Source organism: Anolis sagrei, chromosome 2 (assembly GCF_037176765.1).
Source record: "Anolis sagrei isolate rAnoSag1 chromosome 2, rAnoSag1.mat, whole genome shotgun sequence".
Classification (NCBI taxonomy): Eukaryota; Metazoa; Chordata; class Lepidosauria; order Squamata; family Dactyloidae; genus Anolis; species Anolis sagrei.
In genome coordinates this window covers 85,969,394-85,992,416 of record NC_090022.1, presented here as the reverse complement: position 1 = coordinate 85,992,416, position 23,023 = coordinate 85,969,394, and the positions used below count along the sequence as shown (strand labels likewise).

The window sequence follows — 23,023 nt, the reverse complement described above, 5'->3', positions numbered from 1 at the left end:
ACCTTTTTTCCTTTTATAACTCTTTCAAGAGTGAATTTTCCTTTCTAGGGATAGATTTTTTGAACTTCCAGTTGACTCACCCCTGTTCTTAACTATGAGTCATTTATAAGTTGGATGTTTGTAACTTGGGGACTGTCTGTATTGCACTAATCCTCCCATCACCCACAGCTGTAATTGTGTGCATGGTGAACATGCCCATATCACAGGGTTACTGCACTAGTACAGATCTATCTATCTATCCATCCATCTATCCATCTATACAACAAGGGTAGAATATACACAGAGCTATTTTCTTGGGAAGCCCAAGCAACACATTCCCAATAACTGTATAGCACAACAGCACTGGGCAAAAGCCAACATTGTGTGATAAAACTGAAATCACAACTGCAAATAATTTCCATTTATAATTTCTTGTGTTTCAGTTTCCTTTTGGGGGTAGAAATTTCCAGAAGCAGAAAATATCTTTATTTTTCTTTTCCCCCAGCAAATTTTCACTCATGGGGATGGGAGCAAAGAGGCTTCAAGGCAGAAAAATTTGACTGAGAAAAAGTTTTAAAAAGATAAGGGAAGAGAATGAGAATGTATAAATTTAGATAGAAAAACTAGTTCATCAGGTTGCGAGGAAGTGGTTTTTTAAAGGGACAGAAATTGTTCATGCTGTAAAATAAATCAAGAATTGCCAAGGGATTGTGATCCATCATTCTTGATTAATTAAAGAAAATGTTTTCCTAAGAAATACTTGTATTGGGAGGAAGCAGAGGAGGAGACCGGGAGAGAGCAGCTCCACAATGCTGCTGGTGAGTAGGAGTGATGCTTTCTTTATGCACTTGGTAGTGTTGCCATCATGGTAAAGACTAAACTAAGCAAATTCCCACCGTGTCCCAGGCATGAACCAGCTGCATTTGTTCCTTAGTGATCAATCTTGTGAAGGGCAAGAGAGGGAGGGATCACTTTGCAAATGAGAGACAATTTCTGAAAAAGCATTCTCCCTTTGAATTTCTGTATGAAGCAATGAGTTTTCTATCTTTTAAAATAGCTTCTAAAAGAATAAATAAGTTCAAAGTCCAACTAATCTGAGGACAACTGAAAATCTCTTGAGCACCATGGATCTGTCTTTTTACGTTACTGGTCTATTGCAAAGATAATGCTGAGTCCTTGCAAATGCTGCTTTGCAAACCAGGAACTAACCTTGGAAATATTTACTTCTCCACTTTTCTGTGTCTACTCTCCAATATGAATATACCCTCTGATATTCCTTGATGAATTCAGCCATAGTTCCATATTACACTTGTGCAAATAATAGCCTTGGCCATATCTATATGGCCAAGGGTGGGCAAAAGGGTGGGCAAATCCAAAGGGTGGGCAAATCAGTTCTGTGACAACTAAATGATCCATGGAGCTGACACAGGATAACATGGACCAAGGCCTTGAACCACATTAACCAAAGTTAAAGGTTGCTCCTAATTCTCCCAACAATTCAAACCAAACCATGACTTCAGGCCCCTGTAAATAGCTGCCAGTTTTGAGACAGAATCGGCCACTTTTGTTTACATGAGCACCCATATTTCCCAGGATTGAGTAGCCTGGGGCCACCTTCTGCTCATTGCATGTTGGTCGCCTGCCATCTGGAGTGACATTGACCAAAGCAATGAGGCAACTGGAGAAAGGAAGGAGGAGAGGAAGTGGTGGTTCCTCCCCTCCCCCCTCCCACATTGCTCTGGCATTCAGCCATCATTCCAGATGATGAGTGACCAACACTAACTAACCATGTCATGCCTGCTGCTGCCATGATAAGGAAAACACAGGGGGACAGTAAAGCTGGCCATCTGGCAGTACTGAAACGGGTTTGACATTATTGGATGGTCAGGACTTCCTTCCAACTTCATAGCAGCCAGGTAAAAACTGTCAGTAAAAACCATCCTGGGACCCAACCAATGTTTGCCACTACAGATCAGCCCTGGAATAAGTGGTTAGTGTAGATCCACCCCATGATTAACAAACTAACTAATGTTCCCATTACATTTAGGATGAGAAATGGAATTTAACCGATTTAGAAGCCAAAGAATGATGAAGATATTACAGCCTAGGTTACTGGGCAGGTAGGAATGTGAGAGGAAGACAAAGTATGTCAGTCCCAACACTTCCCTCAGGTAAGTTCAATAGAACTTCTAAATAGTAGCCATGTACAGTATTTACAAATTGTGTGTCTGTGTTGCACTCTGTCCATGCAACTGGGAATCTAGAAAAGAAAGCTCCCTTTACAGCCATAGAGTTCTTTGTATGTGTCACAAACTAAAACATGCCTTTCTTCACCTAGAATGAAACATTACACACTAAGAACAATGATAGGAAATATAATAGTTTATGCTAGTGCCGCCAAGATTGTAAAGTGTTCACATTATGAAATGTCTCTCTAAGAGTCTGTAAATGTTAATATTAGCACTAACTTGGTAATATGTATCACTTAAGAAACCCCAAATTTTCTAAATTGTACATTAAACACTAAGGAAATTCATTAAGGTGTCCTATAATTACATTAAAAAATAGAATTACAAAAGTATTAATAAAATAACATGAAATGTTCATCATTATTCAATAAAAATAACATTGATCTTAATCATTAAAACTTTAATTTTTAAGTGGTTTTTTTTGTAAAATATTAATAAATCAGAGGTAAAAAACCTAATTATTAAAAGATTATTTACAAACTGTAGGTTCTATGAAAATCTTTTCACATGTATGAGTGAATATGTATGAGTGGTTTGGATGACATTTGTGCCTGCTGGCCTTGAACCATCCTCCATGAATTCAGAAAAATAAAAATGTTGATCTTTGCTAATTTTCTCCCCTTAACAAATCCTTAAACATTTTCCCTCTGCTTCCACAGTCTTCTGTGCAAATTATCATTGTTTTGGACTCGGTGAGAATTTGCTCAGAAAATTGGATTTTCTTTGCAGAATGTTCTTTTCCGAGTAGAAAAGTAATATTTTTGTGCATGAAACTTGCCATTTTTTTAGCCCCAGACTGAGAAAATTCTGGTCCAGCCAGGATACTAAAAACCAGATTTCTGATATTTTGGAAACCACCTTTCTGTCTATGATTCTACAGTTTTCAAATATTTTAACCATTCCCAATTCAAATGAAGTGGGGGAGGGGGAGAGACATATGAACAAGAAAACTGTGCTTCAGGGTCCATGATTTTGTGGAGACATCATACATGCTTACAAAGGCTCAATGCAAACACAGAGATAAATATTCATGGGAGAGTCAGGTTCACTAGGCATGTCCCCACTCTCCAATACACATTCCCTCTTCACCAACTTGTAATGTAAGCATGAGTAGAACAGTTTGCTTCAGTGAGTAGAGCTATGGATTAGGGGTCAAGTGATTTTGACTCCAAATCTGGTGTCATTTTTAAGGGGGGGGGGGCACAAGAGGACCTGTTCTTTCTGTACCAGCTATAGCTATTTTAAGTCTATATCTTAAACTAGCAAGGAATTTTCACAGTGTTATTGTGGCAAGGGTTTTTCACCTTTCCTAGTTTTTTGCTTCTTACAATTATGGAATTAGAATGGAACACAAAGGCCATCCAGCCCAACCCCCTGCCATGCAGGAGGACACGATCTCACACCTGTTTTTACAAGTACTCATTCTATGGTTTACTCTAAGATGATCCACTACTTGTGTTCAGCAGATGAAAAATCCTCACTCCATCCCAACCACCACCGCCTTGGCCTTGAAAGGAGAAGGATGCAGACACAGCTCCATCATGCCTCAGTCGAGATACAGATGACAGGCCTTCTCTCTATCTCTGTTGTCACTGCCCTAGCCTTAGAGGAAGAGGATGGACAGATGAATCATGCATAGACCTACAAGCAAATGAAAGGTTATCCCTCTATCCTAAATGCCACTGCCCTGACCTTCTTAACCTTTATTATTCCACTAAACCCTTTGCCAGTCAGTTGAAAACTATGGACTCCTTCTCGGAATGTAGCAGCAGATAGTTTTATGATACTCAGTGTCGGCATGCCTTTAAGTTAAAATTTAAAATGATTACATTTTGCAACTTTCTTACAATTTCAGTACCTGATAACCTAACTGAGTGCGACCTCTGTTCAAATTTGCAGCAAACATTTAGAAATTCAAGTTTTCCCACAGTTCCATAAAATCATCTCTACCATCCCTACCAACCTTTTTGTAGGCAGTTAGTCACTACGCCCAGAACATGCTACGTCAAAATAAAAATCATACTAAGGCCATTCTATACTGTGTATATAGTTTTTTTATTTAGGTTCACAGACCCCATGAAGTCTTTCAAAGGACTGTCATGTGGTCCATGGATCCCTGGTTAAGAATCCCTGTCTTAGAGGAAGAGAAAAGGAGACAATGCAGGTTGGATGTAATCCTCTCCCTGACTGCCATCTCCTTTTCTATTTATGTCATGTTTTAGTTAAATTGCAAGTCAGAGGTTTGGTTATTATTTTACTTGTAAAGCAATATGTACAGTGATGATCCTATATAAATAGATTATGAGGATGGTTGCATTCATACGTGCTACTTTGTCACAACTATCAGTTATGAAGATGAGTGTAACTCTTTAAAATATCAGGGGGGAAATCCTAATGCAGATCTGATTTTCAGGAGTGTCAGGAGGACTTTGCAGGCTTGGATAGCTGCAGAGACACACTGACCTACCTGAGCAGTTTTTTACAGATTGGCCAGCCCAGCCCAAACATGAGCTAATTTTGGCTGAGGCATTACTATGTGCTCCAAGCCTGCCTGGCTGTAGCCTTGTCTGGACAATTTGGCAGATAGCTTCTCCCTACTCTGTTCTTGTGAACTATCAATGCCAGGAAATATTCCTTCTTATTTGTATACCACAAAGCTATGGCCTCTCACTTTCACTCGTCCCTTATCAGCACTCTCTCAGACCTCTTCTACCATATAAAATCCAGATTATCTGGTTTGAACTGGCTTATATAGCAGTGTGTCCTCAGACACTCAAACACAACACAAATTCAAGCAATAGAGCTTCTGGCTTCACTGTAACAGTGAGCGAACAAACTGGCTGAAGCTGTTGTAACTGATACAACCTTTTCTGTATACAACTTCAATTATTGCTAATGCACTGGGATATGTTTAATTAACAAATTATTGAACAATTTCTTGATATGCATTTGAAAATGTACTATATTGTTGATCAATTTTTATTTACAGTAATCCAGTTCTTAGGAGGATGTATTTCCAGTCGTTTTTAAAAAGAAGCAAAGGCTATCCATGAAAAGAACAGATATGCTTTTTAATTAGCTGCTGTCCATATGCCTTTTGATTAGCTTCTTTGTCCATATCAACAAAGGAAGGGAAAACTGGTTTTTACAATGACTTTAAAGGTTTTTGCTTCAATTTTCCACTGTCTACATAAATACTGTCTATACTCTATTCAGTCCTTCTTCCTTCCTTCCATTCTACCTTTCATGCGTACCTCATTAGGGTAGGATATATCCATCATACATCTCATGCCTGCCTTGCTACAGGAAAGTCTCCTCTTTTGTGGCAAAAATGCAAATACTGCTGAAATACTGCTGAAATGGCCATTTTGCTAGCACAACATTCTCATCAAAGCTAATTTCTAGCAATGATAGCAGGCACTGTATATGTGTGTATGTGTGTGTACATACATGCCTTCAAGGCACCATACAGAGATAATTCTGTGAAGTTCACATGCCTCTCAAGCTTTCGGGAATATGAAAAGCATAAGAAGAAACTTACTTATTCCAAGCATGGGATATCATTATCCACATTCAAGAGACATTGTAAAATGTCAAGCAGAATACTTTCTGTTATGTTTTGCAGGGAACAGAAATCAAACTAATGGGATAGATAGTACCTGTCTCTTTTTCCCCTTGGGTATATGTGAAAGTAGCTTTGGGAATTATTTTGAGTGGGAAATTAAAGTAGGAATACAACTCTTTTGCAGGGTATTCCAAGCCAATGTGAATACTGATTCTTCAAGGCAGAAAACGCCTTGGGAGAGCCAGAGAAAAATTAACAAAGAAATAGCACAACACAACATGAACTTAACTTTGGGTTGTGTCCAAAAACTGGCAGGCAGCAAGGAAATCACAACAAAACCTCCAGAAACAGAAAATGTTGTCAAACTGTAGAAGGTTAAGGGCAAGGCAATTGGAGTGAGGGATGTCTATCAGAAAGCAAAACCTTTAAATCTGGGAAAGCAGGCTCAGCTGTAACCTACTGCTGCTACTTTTGAGTATTCGTATTCAATTTTTTTATTCCCTTCCTTTCTCCAAAACAGAGATTCAAGGCTGCTTAATATATCAATGATATATTCTTCAGTTGCCCCAGGGCACTGTGACTTCCACCTTTTATCAACTACACACATGTGCATCTCTACAATGTTTCTTGATAATCCGCTTGTATAGCAGCATCCCAAGAGGAACAAAACCTCTCAAGGTGTTCCTGCTACATCACCTACAGTCAATGAGACCTCAAGTTAACCTTTCTTTCCTAATATACAAAAAAACACGTTTGTTCTCTATCTATATTAGATCTGGATATTTTAAATCATGAGCTAGTATTTTGATCTCTGAGGACTAAACAGTTAAAGCCCTGGTTTTTTCCCAGCTTGAAAGAATTCTTCTTCTTGCTGCAACTATGTCTTGGACAGTTCCCAAGTTTGGAAAAGAAAAATCTGCAAGAATGGGGGCAGCACATAGAGGCATAGAAATGCACTCCCAAGTCTCAGACAAGTCGGTCTTCTCTTTTACAGCTTGTCCAGGGCCAATATTTTTTTGTGTATGTTTTTTTTTAAAAAAAATCAATACCCTGAAACTGAGGAGGTGCCCAGTTTGCAAATGTTTGAATGTTGCCTTCAGAGAAAGAGGCTCAAGATGGTTTAGTTTCTCCTGGCCCTGATTCAAAGCAAACCACAAGCAAACATACTTTCAGTATAAATAAGACAGTGTGTCGCGCCAGTTAAAGCAATTCAAACATGAATGTAGCAATTTAATTGGTGCCAATTACTGTGTCTCAGTAGCATTAAGAATTCAGTCACAGCTCCTTAAAATCCTGCATGCATGGAGAAAATGAAGGTAATGCTCAGAAAAGTGGTGCTGTACAAATGATTAGTACTATTAGGCTGGCACTATATCTGTTGTCTATGGTTCCCACCACACAAGCAGATACAAGAGGGAAGGCTTGTCCAGACATGGAAGCCAGAATACTGCAAGGTGTTATAAGAATCAACAATTAGCAAGTATGGCACTCATTCCATTCCAATGAAAAATTCTCTGCTCTGAGATTATTTCCCCCTCAGAACAGACAGTAGGGTATTAAATCTCTTATTCCTCAGAGAAACAAATCTTAATTATAATTTTAAATCTCAAGCTTTTAAAAAACTATATTGGATCTTAGATCTTGCTGTATCCTCTATCCCACAACTTCTTACTGTAATTGACTTCATTAGAGGTATGGAGAAAGCTCACCGTGAAATTCATTTGTTGGACTTTTTGAGTTTTTGATCTTGAAAGACAACTCTGAGTTATTTTTCCTGCAAAAGATTTACATTAACATCTACACCACTTAAATGACCATGATTCAATGCTACTGAATGTCAATGTTGTAGTTTGGCCTTCTCTGCCAAATATTGTTGCTACCCCACCAAACTACAACTCCCATGATCCCACAGAATTGAGCCATGGCAATTATATTGGTGTCAAATTGCAGTATAGATCAGGCATGGGCAAACTTAAGCCTTACAGATGTTCTGGATGTCAACTCCCACAATTCCTAACAGCTGGTAGACTGTTGGGAATTGTGAGTTGGGTTCCAAAACACCTAGAGGGCTGGAGTTTGCCCATGCCTGGTATAGATGCACCCATGTCTGCCCCTTTGTACAATATTAAAACCGATCTCACAAATTTGGCTGAGTATACAACTTACTTTTAGTGTTTTCCTCATTTTCCTAGGCAGCCCATATTCCAATGTACATATCATTTGCATTTTCTGAAAGATTTAATTAATTATGACAAGAAATACAAAGACCACAGTCCTATATGCCTTAATATCGGGAAAATATATGCCAATATTATTAAAAGGGACCTCACAATTATGCAACCAAATGAGTAACAGCACTAAAGCCTTGAGCTCACCAGTTGAGCAATGGTCAAATGGCTCCTCACCCCCCAAGTCAAAAGATAGAGGGGTGTGTGCCATTGTGTGTGTTTGTAGAGTGACTATCTTTGGGCTCTGTGCTTACACAACCTGTAATTGGTCTTAAATTGTATTTACACTAGCATAAGGCCCCAACAAGATTCTGGCAAAAGCAAAAGACATTTAATTAATCTGAACTAACACTCCCCAAACTACTGAAAACATGTTTAATGAAACAGAACTCTGTATTCAGAGCAGGCGATTTGTATCGGGGAAGAGGGGGGAAAAAAACCACATGGTTCAGGTGATGTGTCCTTCCTGGATTAATCTGCTTTTGTTGTGAACAAGAAACAATTCTTTCCTTGAAAAACTGTCTTTGGCCTATGTAGTTGATAATATAGTAATTAAGATATCTATTTTACTTGTTCTAGCTATGAAAACTTAGAAACCATTTATTTCTACAATTCTATGTTGTTTTTCTAAAGTGGTTTTTCAAAAATGTTAATATAGCAAGAGAAAAAAATCTTTAACAAAATGTCTTGCAATTAAGCTAGAAAACACACAGTCCAAGCAAGGGTGCGTCATTTCAGAAAGTAGAGGCGAGGGGTCCACCTTAACAAAGTACAAAAGGCTGCTCATGAACAAGAGAACAAGAACAAAGCACAATGAAAATGACACAGCTTGGGACACTGCCAGCATCCCTAAAAAGCCACTACTGAAGGAAAACTATGCTTTTCCAAGTGGAGATTTTTCCACAATCTTGGAGCAACCTCACTTCCAGTCTGACAGTTCTCAGCCTCATCCAGAGTAACAACACAAAAGCAACATCTGTAGGACAACCAAAGTTGAAATGCATTCCTGAACAGAAGCCGGGGTCCTAAACCTGGGATGGGCAACATGACCTGCCATTTGCTGCTGGATTACAGCTCATAGCTAAAACTGATGGCAGTTGCAATCCAACAAGATTTTTTGCAAAAAGGGGGAAACTGCAAATGAAAACAGTACACTTTTTTAAACCTGAGAGAACACCACTCTAAGAATCTCCAGATCAGTGTTTCTCAACCTGGGAGTTGGGACCCCTTGGGAGTCATGAGGGGGTGTCAGAGGGGTTGCCAAAGACCATCAGAAAACACAGTATTTTCTGTTGGTCATGGGGGTTCTGTGTGGGAAGTTTGGCCCAATTCTATCGTTGGTGGGGTTCAGAATGCTCTTTGATTGTAGGTGAATGATAAATCCCAGCAACTCTATCTTCCAAATAACCCCAACCCCACCAGTATTCAAATTTGGGTGTACCTGGTATTTGTGCCAAATTTGTTCCAGTGAATGGAAATCATATCTTTACATTATGATTCATAACAGTAGCAAAATAACAGTTATGAAGTAGCAATGAAAATAATTTTATGGTTGAGAGTCACCACAACATGAGGATCTGTATTAAGGGGTCACAGCATTGGGAAGGTTGAGAACCACTGCTCTAGATCTTCTAACACAATTCTATGGTCAAATTGACCACAGAATTGAATCACACTGGAAGACGTACAAATGCTGATAGAGCTGTTTTCTTTAGGAAACTGTAAGTTCTCCAGTTCAACTCTATATAGTTAATTTCCAATGGAACTTGACCATAAAGTTCACCTGGAGAACCTAGAGATTCCTAGAGAGAACAGATCAAAAGTCAAACCTCCAAACGTGGAGGTCCAATTATATCTTAATTACAACCATGACAGCTCATGCTGTCAACCTTTGAGCAGCACTTTACCTTGAATGGATTTTTTTCTTTATATAAAAACATTCAAACAGTCTTTGAACAGTACTAGGATCTAAATCTTCATGCAGACTGCAAGCATTCCAGCTTGACCATAAAAGCTGCTGCAATTTCCTCTTCCAGCTACAGCTGTTCACACTGCCCTAAATGCCACTTTGACAGGGGGAAGTCAGGATTTTACAAATGGCTTTTTGAGATACACAGGATAGATACATATGGCTAGAAATATTAACATGCATGTAGGAAAGGCAAAGAACCGAACTACAGTTTCTGAAATAGTCTGAGATACTGAAATAATATAAGAATTATAAGCTTTATTATGTCTGGAAATGCATGTTTAAATATTTGCCTGAAAAATCAACCCATAAGTTGTAAATCCATTCCAAAAAAATCCTCTCTAATATCCCCCTTGTCTCAGCAAAAAATCCCAGCATCATTTGCCCCCATGGTGTCTCTCATAGGGACAAACCATGGCTCACAGCCACTCCAATGTTCAGACAAAGCTTGCTTCCATTAAGTCAAAAGGAACATTCTCAGAACCTAATGGGGAGAAAGGATGCAAACCAGAACTCTAAGGTCATAGAGTCACAGCTTGTTCTTTTTGTTTTGACAAAATGAGAGGAGACCTTTAACATCAATAAGGAGGCTATAAAACCATGTGAACTTTCTCACCAGAGACAGAGAGTCCGAGTCACACTAGAGACGATAGAACATCTAGTGCACTGCCAACTATTTGGGTGAAAGCCTCAAGAACATTTTGAAACAAATTTATCTTGCACTTATAAAGTACAACAATGTAGTCCAACATACATCTGTATGGAAACAAGTAATATCAAATCACAAACGAGTCCATGGCAATGGGTTGTTCTAGGTTTTTCGGGCTGTATGGTCATGTTCTAGAAGCATTCTCTCCTGATGTTTCACCTGCATCTATGGCAGGTATCCTCAGAGGTTGTGAGGTCCATGGCAATTCCTGCTGCCATAACTGCAAAGAATAATGATCTCATAGAGAATGTTTCAGACCAAGTATATGATTACATGTCATACTTTCCTGTGAGAACCTGGCCACTTGGGTCACATTTGTTGATCTTCACCCTCAACCTTATCAATTGGGGGTGAGGTTCACAAAGCCCAGCTTGTTGAACTCTCAAGTTCCAACACCTTGGTGTTCACTAATTCTTAATTAACCTGGAAGAACTGTCACTCAAAAGTTTTCATGCACTAAGTAAAGAGATTTAATTCCAACTTCATTCTAAAGCAAGGATAAAGAAAATATCCTACATTTTAAATCAGGTTCAATACATTCTTCATTTTTAATTTCACTATGAAAACTGGTAATCTAAGGCCCTTTCTACACTGCCATAGAATCCAGATTATCAAAGCATATAATCCACATTAGCTGCTCTGAACTGGTTTATATGAGTCTAAGCTGCCATATAATTCAGTTCAAAGTAGACAATTGGGATCTTGTATGGCAGTGTAGAAAAAGCCTTCAATTTAAAAAATGTTAAAAATAATTTTAAACTGAAATGTTAAATATATATGTTTATTTGGGCTCTTTACTCATTACCAGCAAATATTCTTATATTCTTTGCTAATTCAAATTAATAGTTCCAACTAGTGCAGAGCCGTTAAATCAATGGATATGACTCAATTTACGAAAGTGTTGTTAATCTGATGGGACCACTTTACTTGGGATTAAAAACTAGCTTTAAGTTTTTGACTTCTGCTGAATGTTTATCCAGCAGCACTTTATTATTTTGCTACATGTCATCACATTATGCTGTTTCTACATGTGACCGTCCCTCCAGCTGGAAGTGTATGCTGCAATGCAACTTTCTTATTTCTTCTGTTGATTCAGTTTCTCTCTCACCATCTCTTCTAGTGACAAATACTTAAACTGTTAAGTGTTTGTTGATAAGTATTTTTAATGTTATAAAATGGGATTTTTTCAAATGCTTTGTGCCCCTTCTACACTGCCATATAAAACCCAGATTATCTGCTTTGAACTGGATTATATGGCAGCGTAGACTCAGATAATCCAGTTAAAAGCAGATAATCTGGATTATTTGATTTTATAATCTGGATTATATGGCAGTGTAGAAAGGGCCTTAGTGGAAAGATGGGGTGTGAATTTTAGAAATGACTGACTGAATGAGATATGCTCACACACAGTAATGGCAGTCCAAACACCATTCCCAGAGTTTTCTGGACTAAATTAGCCTGGAAAACTGTGGGAATACCGACCCCACTCTCATCCAGCCCACAAACCCCTTTGAAAAGTAAAACAAACTTACCAGGCCTCCATTACAGTCTTGAAGTAGTTCTCCCAGCACATAGTAATGACACACCAGGAGAACCGGGGGGGGGGGGGGGCTGGAGGAAAATCCCTCCCCACTTTCCTGGCCCATCATTTCTATGTGCCAGGAGAGCTGCTCCAAGACTGTAATGGAAGCTGGGTAAGTTTATCTTGCTTTTCAAAGGGGCTTGAGGGAGGGTCCCCAGATGTTCTGCCGGGCTAGTCCTGGCAGAACATCTGGACACCCACCCCAGAAATTGCGCGCTTTCTGGGGTGGGTGTAGCCAGGCCCCCAGGAACCTCCATGTTTCTATAACATGAATGATCCAGGGATAAAGGCCTGTCTGGAACCGCCCCTCATATGCTGTTAAGCACTGGGAGTATTTCCTCTTTGAATAATAACACTACCAAAAGAGCTAGAAGCAATTACTCTAATCTTGAAATCGATAATAATCAGAGTTGACATCAGCATTTAATTTGTACACAGGTATGAGTACCGCTATGAGTCGCCTTAGGGCTGAGAATGGCGGTATACAAGTGAAGTAAATAAATAAATAATAAATAAATAAATAAGGATACTTATAGTTTCTGCATACTATGTTTTCCTCAGTAACATGTTTTTCTTCTTTAATACATAGGGCTCAATTGGAGATGGGAAGGTCTGGGAAAAAACCCAGAAAAATGGGGGAGGGAGGTTGTGGAAAAATTGGGGGGAAACAAAAAAAAACTTTAAAAGCCCATTACCCCCATTTTTTCTGGGGTTTTTTTCAGGCCTTCCCATCTCTAAGCTCAATGCATAAGTGCTTCTACATACTGAACCCTTTTTCATGCATAAACCACCATTGCTTAGTCCTAGCGCCTGACATTACATGTGATGGGATAACCTATCCATGTCAAATGAACCTGAGTAGGTTTCCCTGTTATACGTAAACTTGTGTGTGTCCACACATGTGAATGCAGATGGTGTACATACATTTTAAAAATCTCAGTTCTTTAATGGATTGTGCCTGGGGTCCAAATGAAATCAGAAGAAAAGGAAATGTGGTCAGAGATAGCAGAAAATCAGTACTAAAATGTTAGGCCAGAGACGAATGCAAAGTCACAACCAACTAGAAGGCTGAATCCCAAGCCAATAACAGTTTGTTGGGGGAACTGAAAACAGACACAAACTCTGGGCAGGTACCATAAATCGGGGCAGCAAGAAAGGGTATTGGGGGAGCAGAGACCTGTTAATATTTTACTTATAAAATGTTTATATATTGCCTTTAGTCCCCATAAAAGATTGGTGGGGACTGGACTCCTCATTAGGTTCAATGCCTTCATCCATACCGGCAAACAAGGTGGCTTGGCTATGCTATAAGGGCTTTCTATAGAGTGACACATCCAATTGGCACTTACACATCCCACATACTGAAAGAAGAGAGGCTGAGAGGAGGGGTAGAAAGTCTGCCCGTCATCACTAAATGGGGAAGCCAACAAAGGCAGTCTGGCCCTCAAGGATTAGCCTGGCCTTATTAGTGGAGGCTTTCAAAAGCCTTCTCATGCCACGGGCCTTGCTTCATGCTAGCAGGTGGACTTATCTGACAATCTTTGTGTTGCAATTGTAGCCTAGAGAATATTGTTTTCTCCAAGTCCAGATATTCAATAGTCAGATTTTCAAATTAAACTCATGTTTACTTTCCAATGACCAATCATAAAATGAAGGACACTAAATTCAAGATATGCGCTTGAAGAAAATAACATGCTATGACAAATAGCTGTCCTTCATGACTTGGAGCCAAAATAAATTTACTAATGGCATTAGCTAGTCTGACCTGAAGATTTCTTGCTGGTGGCTTTGGAAAAACAGCTGGGTATTTTTTCCCCATACAGGACAGTGCAGTATTTAAAATGCTGTCCAACCCAATCTTTGATGTCTTTTATATACTGAAAAAGACATCAAAGATTGGGTTGGACAGCATTTTAAATACTGCACTGTCCTGTATGGAAAAAAATCCCCAGCTGTTTTTCCAAAGCCACCAGCAAGAAATCTTCAGGTCAGACTAGCTGATGCTGAGCTACTAAACTTGTCGACCGAAAGGTTGCAGGTTCGAAAAAAGGGAGCAGCGTGAGCTTCTGCTTTCAGCCCCAGCTTCTGCCAACCTAGCAGTTCAAAAACATGCTAATGTGAGTAGATCAATAGGTACCGCTCCAGTGGGAAGGTAACGGCGCTCCATGCAGTCATGCCGGCCATATGACCTTGGAGGTATCTATGGACAACAACGGCTCGTTGGCTTAGAAATGGAGATGAGCACCAACCCCCAGAGTCGGACACGACTGGACTTAATGTCAGGGGAATACCTTTACCTTACCTTATATACTGGAAAGACCTGAGACATCTACTTTTTTAACTTTAGTAAAAAAAAACAACAACATTAGTTTAAAGGCAAGTTAGCAGCTTTGTTGCCACTGCCAGCCTATTGCTGTCCCACCACACAAACAGACTCCTCAAATGTATGGGGCGGGCTAAAAGTCACAAAGTGGTTTCAATATTTACAGTAATAACGTCTTTATTTTTTGTTTCTAATATACTAGACCATAGCATCATATACAGTGCATATATAGGAAAGTACATTGCACTACATGTAAAAACCTTTCAAGAAACATTTTCAAAAAGTTATTAGGACATTAGATACCTTTGTAACTTTTGGACCACCTTGAACAAAGAGAAGGCATTGCATTCTCAATGCAACTTCTCTGGAAACAGAGGCACATACCCATGCCCTATAGTGTCTCAGAAATATTTGAGGCTTTGAATCACACATTCATGGCATGCAGTTGGTACTGCCAGGGTCTCTCTAGCACTGACCAAGATGACAAGAAGAATGCCACTGCTTGAGTCCAAGTGCTGGGCATTGCCAGTCCCTGTGGTGGCAGCAGTGACAATGAGCAAGTGGAAATTGGGAGGAGAGTACCCCCACAACATACCCAGCCATGGATACAGGGTGGTCTGATCTTCCATGTGTTTCCTTAGAAAGCATCCCTGTGGTGGTCCATGGGAATCATAGAAAACATGAAGCACAGTCTGTGTTCAGAGTAAGCTCCCTGTGGACAATTTGGCAACTTTATACAAGCCTGCTCTGAATACATTCAACCAGTTTCAGAAGCTAAACAGGACAGGGATGGGTGTCTGGCAGGGAATACCAAGCATTTCCAGGTACACTTGACAGAAAAATCCTTTCTGAGGGCCTTGGCTGATGGTTAGAGCCGTGGCTCTCTAAAGAATCTGCCTCGGTTCCTGAGAGGCAACGTAACACCACTGAGTGGGTGCTGTTGGGGTGGCAGAAAGGAGTGCAGAATAGGCTGGCTAATAATAAACACAAAACAATGCAAATTAAAACAATATAGGTGCAATAATTAAAAAAAATAAACCATTACAGGCAGTCCCAGAGTTACAAACATCCAACTTACAAATGATTCATAGTTAAGAATGGGGGCGAGATATTTATATACTTACTTACTATATTTATATCCCTCCTTTCCAGGCATGTACCTGAGGGGGGGGGGGCTTGGGGGGCTTCAGCCCCCCCCCCCGAAATTCTGATGGTGGTCCGCGAGAAGGCCTTATTTAAACTGTTATGTTTATTCATATCATGATCTGATCACCATGCTCAATATATCCCATATGCATGGGGGTATTGGGGTATTGATACAAAAGGTTTGCTAGGGTAGACCCTCTTTCACTCAGACGCAGCCCCCCCCCCCCCCCCCCGAAACAAGATCCTGGCTACGGGCCTGCTCCTTTCTTGACTCCGAAGGGGACTCAAGGAGGCTTACAACAGAAGCAATAATTCAATGCCTTAAAACAATTCAACAATTAAATAAACATTCAGTTAAAAATCTAAAGAAGATTAAAAGCAGTTAAATCATGGACATTACCAATTACAGCTATAAAATCACATTATCCACAATCAAGGTCAGGCCATTCCAGTAATCGTTACACATAAATCCAAATTCATCTATTGCACTGTATTAGTTGCCAAAGACTTGATCACAAAGCCATGTTTCCACCTTTTTTTCTGAAGGTCAAGAGGGAAGGGGCTGATCTGGTATTGCTGGGGAGGGACTTCCACAGCTGAGGAGCCACCACTGAGAAGGCCCTGTCTCTTATCTCTACCAATCACGCCTGCGAAGGAGAGAAATTGATCTCAATTTCTGAGATGGTTCATAAGGGGAGATACATTCAGACAGGTAAGCTGGGCCGGAACCATTTAAGGCTTTATCGGCTAAAGTCAGCACTTTGAGTTGTGCTCTGTAGCAGATTGGCAACCAGTGGAACTGATGCAACAGGGCGGTTGTATGCTTCCTGTGCACCACTCCGGCTGCCACCCATTAGACCATTTGGAGGTTCCAAACAGTCTTCAAAGGCAACCTCATGAGATAACATGAGAAATCTACACCCCAGAAAGGGAATTCACTCCTGAAAGAGTTATCATGGGTAAAAGGTGTTGCCACTGAAGCTTTCTCACCAACCCTTGTTTCCACAAGGAGCCAAATTTTCAAAAATTCAAAATATCACAGGGACAGGAAGTGCATTGAAATCTTCTGAACAGTGGCACAGACAGCAAAACAAATACCATAGGGTTGTTAACCTATATATTGGGATGGAGTTACCCTTTAAAAATGTACCTGTTCTGACTTGTAAACAAATTAAAAACAAACCACAGATATATAAACCTCATTTGCCTTGTTTCCAACAGACCTTACAACCTCTGTCATAGATATGGGTGAAACATTAGGAGAGAATGCTTCTGGAACATGGCCATACAGCCTGGAAAACTCAACAGCAACCCAATTATTCCAGCCATGAAAGCCTTCAACAACACATAGAACCTATTTTGTTCACAACTTGAGGAATGCCTGTAAACCATTGTGTCACTGAAACATTAAACATTAAAATATTTAAAATGTATGAATACTCCCAAAACCCCACTCAATTCATTCCCAAAATCACATATGTCATTACTGTAGTCCAAAAATGCCTGATGACAGAGGGCTTTTACTGCCTTCTCCAAAGCCTGTAGGCAGGATTTCAGAGGAAGGAACTGGCAAAAACATCTCAGAGTATCCTCTGCCTGAAGAAATCCTATGAGATTCATGGGGTTGTCATAATTTCACTCGTCACCTGATAGGACTTATGCATGCTTTCTTTTCTGGAGAAGTTTGCCTGGCATCCATTTAAAGACATTTTTGTGTTTACCTATTTTTAACTTCATGATGCCATCATTTTAATACTGGATTCAGCAGACGGTTGTTACTAGGGGTTGTTGTTTGTTTACTTCAACTTGTTTATGCTGAAACAATTTAGTTGATTTATTAGTACTAGGAGTTGTTTATCCTTAATGTTTGGTTTGGATTGCATTGCTATATTGTTGCTGCTTTAATTTATACTATTTGTGTGATTGTTTACATCATTTAGAAAGGCGGATTAGGTTACTAATTTGTAACTATTGCTCAAGTTGGCATTTGTCAGTTGGCATTTGAGATCCAGTGTAGTGTAATGGTTTTCACGTTGGACTAGGAATCTGGCAGACCAGGGTTCATATCTCCACTTATAAATACACTCTCTCCGCCTTAGAGGAAAGCAGAGGAAATCTCAGGAGAAAACTATAAAATTAATTGGATTGCCATAAGTCAGCAGGTAACTTAAAGGCACATACCCTCACATGCCAAAACCTTTAGGTATTTTAAACCTATTTGCTTCTCAGCATATGGATTAAGTTTTTCTTCCCCAATGGTTTTGGAGCTTTAATATCATAAGTAGTGTTGCTGAACCTACAATATGTTTTGTTTCGCCCCATGTAAACACCCATCAGTTGACTCATGTTCACTGCTGAAGACTTTTCAGAGCAGAAATATCTGTTGGTTATCACTTCCATATTGCTACGGGCCTCATAACACATAGTAACAGTAGATGGCATTATAGCATAAACTTTTATATGAGTTTAGTCTTTTCTTTATGTTCATGATTTGTAAACAGGGAGCCTCAGAATATGCCTGATACCATTTTCACGCCCGTAAAGTTGTGACATACACCCTACAGGCACAGAACAGAAGTGATTCTGCTTCTGATAAGAATCACAATGAGTTTCTATCTCAAACAATGATAAGCATCATTTGCTATGCAAATCATAATTCAGATTTCCAGTGCTAATTTTTTTTCTTCTGAACTGTGAAAAGACCTGCCAGAAGACATTTGACAGTGAAATACACTGTTTGAATTTAAAACAGCAATAAATAGCTGTCTCTCCTGGCAGACCTAGCTAGGTAATTTTTCAATTGTGTAGTGAGTTAAAAAACACATTACTCTTGTGTATTCTTTTAAACTGATGTTTTAACTGGTTTATGCTGCAAGTCACAGGAACAACTCAGCAAGCAAGAGTCCAAAAGTGGCAGGTTAAAACCTGGAACCCCAATCTATGGCTTAGACCGGGTGAGAAACTCTCTCCTAGGCAGACAGAAGGCTGGGCGACTTAGAAGGTGCTGAACAGGCTATACTTTGGCATGACAAGATGCAGAGCCAACCTTAAGAAATGGGGCTACAAAGTGGAGTCCACAACATGTTGAGTGTGGAGAAGAGCAAACCACAGACCACCTACTACAATGCAGCCTGAGCCCTACCACATACACAATGCAGGACCTTTTCACAGCAATGCTAGAGGCGCTCCAAGTGGCTAGCTTCTGGTCAAAGGACATTCAGCATAATGCCAAATTTTTAACTTTGTTTGTGGTTTTTCTATACATTATAACTGTATTCACAATTTGCTTCTGACAAATTTGCCTCCTCTGGCTTCTTTATCAGGCAAAAGTGTTAAGAAATCATACAGGAAATGTGGAAAAACCTTTATATTTTGCAAATATAAAACTTGCTAATTGTAGTCCAAATGTTAAAAGTTTTATCTTTGCTAAAGGTAGAACATTCAAAGAATTAAATCCCAGTCTTGCTGAGGGCATTCAAGAGATGTAATTTACCCTTTGAAGGAAAAAGAAGAAAGTGCAAAGATACAGAATGGGGGATGGCTGGCTTGACAGCAGTATGTGTGAGAAAAATCTTGGAGTCCTCGTGGACAACTAGTTAGACATGAGCCAACAATGTGATGTGGCAGCTAAAAAGGCCAATGGGATTTTGGCCTGCCTAAATAGGAATTTAGTGTCTAGATCCAGGGAAGTCATGTTGCCCCTCTATTGTGCCTTGGTCAGACCACACCTGGAATAATGTGTCCAATTCTGGGCACTGCAATTAAAGGGAGATGTTGACAAGCTGGAATGTGTCCAGAGGAGGGCGACTAAAATAATCAAGGGTCTGGAGAACAAGCCCTATGAGGAGTGGCTTAAAGAGCTGGGCATGTTAAGCCTGCAGAAGAGAAGGCCGAGAGAAAACGTGATGGCCATGTATAAACATGTGAGGGGACGTCATGGGGAGGCTTGTTTTCTGCTGCCCTGGAGACTAGTACGTGGAACAATGTCTTCAAATTACAGGAAAGAAGATTCCACCTGAACATTAGGAAGAGCTTCCTAATTGGAGAGCTATTCAGCCACGGAACTCCTTGCCCCAGAGTGTGGTGGAGGCTCCTTATTTTAAACGGAGGCTTGATGGCTATCTGTCAGGGGTACTTTGAATAAGATTTTCCTACTTCTTGGCAGGGGGTTGGACTGGATGGGCCACAAGGTCTCTTCCAGCTCTATGATTCTAAGTGCACAGGAGTCAAGGGCAACAACATCCTCAAGAATGACATGGAGGATGCCGAGAGCTCATCAGTGCTTTAGGTTCTTAATGCATATAACATGCTTTAGCAGTTTAGCTCAATGATCACCATAGCAACCTAAGTAAACAATAACTACCATAGTAAACTGAGGCAATATTGCTGTTGCAATATGACAGTGTGGACCTGGCATAAAAGGCGAAACTGTCCAGTGAGATGACAGTTGAGTAGAGAATCAAACTGAAGGTTCCTGGCAGATAGCTTTTTTTTTTTTTCTTAACCACTTTGTTACAGCAGTACTTCCTCTGGTAGTTTGGGTCTGGAAAAAGAGACACAAAGTATGGCAACAGTAGCCAATGTCTCTTATTGTACAATGGATATAGCTTTCATGCTGTGAGAAACATTAATGTGTGTTTTACCATCCTGTGGGAGGCTTCTCTCATGTGCCCACATGACAAGCTGGGGCTGACAGACAGGAGCTCACCCCACTCCCCTAAAAGAATAGAAAGAAGAAAGGAGGATCAGGCTGCAGGTAGTTTGAAAAACCTGAGCCTCAGACTCTGGACAGCTACTTAGGCAGACAAATACAGTGAGTCCTTGGTATCTGCTGGGGATTGCTTCCAGAACTCCATTTGGGTACCAAAATCCATGGATGCTCATGTCCCATGATATACAGTGGCATGGTACAATGGTGTCCCTTATATAAAATGGTAAACCAAGGTTTGCTTTTGAAATTTTAAAAATATTTTCAAGCTATTCAAGATGGAATCTGAGGATAAAGAATCCATGGATACAGATAGCCAACTGTAGTGCAACTGTAGTATTGAGTAGCTTCCTGCATTTCCAATGTATATTATGTGACCAGCAGCATTGATGGATAAGACTGAACAACCCCTGTTCAATGTATTGTCGAAGGTTTTCATGGCTGGAATCACTGGATTGCTGTGAGTTTTCCAGTCTGGATGGCCATGTTCCAGAAGCATTGTCTCCTGATGTTTCACCCACATCTATGCTCAGAGGTTGTGAGGTCTTTTGGAAACTAAGAAATTGGGGTTTATATATCTGTGGAACATTCAGGGTGGGAGAAAGAACTCTTGTCTGTTGGAAATTGTGTGATTAAAAACCATGAAAATGAACAAAATCTGGCTACTAGTATTTTTAAAAAACTCTAACATCAGGACAGTAAATAAAGAACACCACTCAGAAAACAGAGGAATTCTGGACATGAATCTATAAGGGGCAGCTAACACCTCCCAACAAAGGATTCCCCCAGGCAGCAACCACCCAAGCATTGAACCTGCAAGGCTATTGAATGCTAATCAAGATGGCCAATTGCAGCACTCACACTTGCCTCAAACAGACAAGAGTTCTTTCTCCCATCCTGGACATCCCACAGATATCTAAACCCCAATTGCCTAGTTTCGAACAGACATCACAACTTCTGAGGATGCCTGCCATAGATGTGGGTGAAACGTCAGGAGAGAATGCTCCTGGAACATGGTCATACAGCCTGGAAAACTCACAGCAACCCAACCATTGTGACTGTGTGAAAGTAGCCTTTCTGATGAAGATGGGGTTTCTTTAGTAGCTCTGAAGTTTTGTGCTTTAGAAAGCTGTTCTCCCATACCAGGATGATGAGTGTTACCTGTTCAATAATCGGTCAAAAACAGCCCTCCCTCACCCCCTAGAGGTGCTGGGTTATGATGCCCATGGTCTCTAGAGGGAGATGCCAGGCTCTTCCTCTCCAGCCCTTGCCAGAAGCCACAGGCTGCCTGCCCAGCCTCCTCCTCCTGATCTTTTCCGGAGCCTAGAGGATGCTCGGGACCATCCCTTGGTATCAACGCTCCCCTGGCTTCTTGGAGGGCCATTTCAGAAGCAAGGGTGGCAAGGCAGGGAGAGGAAGCCCCAGTCCAGCTCTATTCGGCTATAACATCAAGAGAGCTTGGGCAAGTCCCTTCAGAACCGGCCCCAGACCCAGCCAAAGCTCTTGTAGCCCCTTCACCATGCGGCGCCTTTAGGAAAGGGGCGCGAGGGAGCCAAAGCCCCCCAAACAAGCCCGAAGGAAGGTCCAAAGGCGTGCAGGCAAAGGAAAGTGGCCAGGTTTCGCCTCTTGGAAGCTGCCCTGGAAAAGGAAGGGCGCTGCGGGCTCGCGCTCTCCACATCTGGATTTGTTCAAAAGAGTTTCCATTTGCAGCTCTGGCTCTCCGGCTGGAAAAGCAAAGGGGACCGGAGGGGGCTTACCTGGCTCTCCCACACTAGGGAGGGGGCACCGCTTGGCCCCACAGGGCGCCCTGGGCTTCCGCGAGGCTCCTTCGCCCGGCTCCCTCGGAAGTGTCTCCGGAGGCAAGCCCCACCAGCCTGGACTTCAGCTCAGCTGGGCAGCCCTTTCCAAACTCAGGAGGAGGAGGAGGAGGGAGCCAGCCGGGCGCTTGCCTCCTGCTCCCGGCCCAGAGAGGGGGGGGGGAGGGAGGCGGGAGGCGGGGCGGAGGGCCAAAGGGGGCGGGGAGGCAGGCAAGGAGGGGAGGAAGCCAGGAAGGGGTCTCCCGCTGCCTCCCGAGGCAGTCAGCCCGGCCTTCTCGCGCCCCCTCCGAGCACGCGCTCCGCATCTTTGGGCTCAGCGGCAGCAGGAGCAGCAGCAGCAGCCCTTCCCTCGCCTGCCACGGCGCCCCGAGCGCACGGATGGAGAGCGGCTTCTCTTTTGAAACCCTGCTCGGCTCCAACATTTGTTTGGACAATTTGGGGACAGAGAAAAGAAAGCTGGCCTCTTGGCCCTTTGTTGGTTTCCATTGGGGGAAGTTCTGAGGAAGCCCCAAACACCCAGACTTGGGGGCGGGGGGCGGGGATGAAGGAGAGCTCCCTTGAAAAACCCAGCTCCTTCCTTCCTTCCTCCTTCCTTCCTTCCTTCCTTCCTTCCTTCCTTCCTTCCTTCCTTCCTTCCCTTCCTGCCCCATCCTTCCCCTCCCTCCCTCCCTTCCCCTTCCTTCCCTTTTTCCTTCCTTCCTTCCTTACTTCTTTACTTCCCCTCCCTCCCTTTCTTCCCTTCCCCTCC

At 41.4% G+C, this 23,023-nt stretch overlaps 1 protein-coding gene across 2 annotated transcripts in view; it reads right to left on the bottom strand.

Moving 5' to 3' along the window:
* Nucleotides 1–22,432, bottom strand: part of PDGFRB (platelet derived growth factor receptor beta) — a 97,307-nt gene extending 74,875 nt beyond the window's left edge. The window contains exons 1-2 of one of the 2 annotated variants that reach the window (XM_067463671.1): nt 22,216–22,432; nt 16,283–16,397 (exon numbers count right to left, since the gene is read on the bottom strand). The gene's annotated coding sequence lies outside the window, so the exon portion shown is untranslated. The remainder of the gene's footprint in view (nt 1–16,282; nt 16,398–22,215) is intronic. The other variant, XM_060765436.2, reaches the window with a different exon arrangement.
* Between the last annotated feature and the right edge of the window lie 591 nt (nt 22,433–23,023).